Genomic DNA, 1,884 nt, shown 5'->3' with positions numbered 1-1,884 from the left:
CAGATACCTAGCGACGGTCCACACGGGCAAGGTCCAGCGTTGGGCCTTGTACCTAGCGCAATTTAACTTCGATATAGAGTTCCTACAGGGAAGTCAGAATAACGTTGCCGACTGGCTTAGTAGGTATGCCGCTCCAGACATCAACGAGGATGATCTGCTAGACGCCGTGGGTCTACCGGTCAGACAGCTGGACAAGATAGACGTGGGCACAGATCTGCCGAGTGTGGTTGAGGTGAGGCGTGCGGAGGAGGGCCTGACTGGCCACAAAGCTTATGTAGAGCGCGACGGTAGGATTGTGGCAGCCGCGACTCGTCGAGGGTAGGTACCGGGGCTCTACGAGAGAGAGTAATTCGCAGCTTGCACTACAGACGAGGTGGAACACATGGGCGTGACAAAGACTGAGAAGAGTAGCGCAGTACTTTGTGTGGTCAGGCATGCCTGCTGACGTGGCAGCCTTTGTGAAGTCTTGCTTGATAGGCGCTCGACTGAAGCAACCGCGTTCCACCACCCACGGATACGAGATGGGGCACTTGGACGTTGCGGTGAACCCGACCTTCGTGGGTCTCGATCACGTAGGTCCGATAATGTACGAGAGTGTTCGCTACATTATACTCGTTATCATGGATCACGCCACGAGGTATATGGTGGCACGGGTACTTGCCGACACAACAGCTGAGTCTACTTACAAGGTGTTCAAAGGTGGACTACTTCGTTCGGAGTGCCGAGAGTGATACTTACGGACAACGGCTTCCGACGGCTTTCTTACTTGCTTTCCGCGGGTCGTTCCAGGAGCAGATAAACGTCTACTATACCACACCGCACCGAGAGGGACCGCCAAGTGAATACGTCGTCAGAGGAACGGACGGGAGGAGGAGGATGAGACTGAGACGGAGACGGGCAGATAGACATAACGCGATCCAGCTAAGTTTTTGGGGGAGGAGAAAGAACACATCACCTATCACCCGACCAATAGTATATAGCGGGGTGTTCGAGGGAGCGTTTGACGGCGAGAAGAGGCGTTAGGTCTGCAGGCCGACAAGGTTGATACTACCCAGACACGCCCGATTTCGAGCCATGAGCTATTCAGCTCGCTTTCACTATGGTGTTCGAGCCCGAAACGTCTATAATGGCTTGTGAGTCCAAGATGTTCAAGCTCTAGTGGTATGGTCGTTGCTCTGACGGCTTTCTTTGACAGAAGGCCGGCCTTAGCCACTACAGCGGAGCTGGTCTTAGCCAATACGGTCGATCCCCTACACTGACAAAGCTTCGGGTACTTCTCCAAGTAGCAATTCCCCAAGTAGCCTGACGACCGAACTACGCAGGCCCTAATGGTCAGTGACAGTCAATTCCCATTATGTATGGGAATAAGCACCTGAGTGGAATAAGCACCTGAGTGGAGGTTACGCCGAACCACCGCCTGGCGTCGTAACATCCATTCGGGTTTTTATTCCCAGAAGCTTGCTATGGGGATTGGCTGCCACTTACTATTGGGATTGCGCTCCGTCCTTGCTCCCGTCGTGTCGTGTCGTGTCGCGGTCTATCGTGAAGCTCGGGGAGAAGTGTGTTGTGAGGCTGAGAGGAAGGTGCTACGGACGGATCGAGGGCTCTCGAGTGAGCGAATGACAACATTGTCAACGCGGGGAGTGCGCGGGGGGCGTCCGTTCACGTTGTTGAACTGCATTGTCGGCCGGTGTGGTAGCCACGAGGGTAATGGATGAGACGGTAAGTCCGGCACGATTCTGAACGTCCATCAACGTTTACAATCTGAGTTCACGACCAGACAAAAAAAAACGACCAGACGACAGGAAGACCAGACGACAGGAAGACCAGACGACAGGAAGACCAGACGACAGGAAGACCAGACGACAGGAAGACCAGACGACA

The sequence above is a fragment of the Gregarina niphandrodes genome (genome assembly GCF_000223845.1).
Source record: "Gregarina niphandrodes unplaced genomic scaffold scaffold00008, whole genome shotgun sequence".
Taxonomy (NCBI): Eukaryota; Apicomplexa; class Conoidasida; order Eugregarinorida; family Gregarinidae; genus Gregarina; species Gregarina niphandrodes.
The sequence above is the reverse complement of the archived record's forward strand: the minus strand, read 5'-3'. Positions refer to the sequence as shown.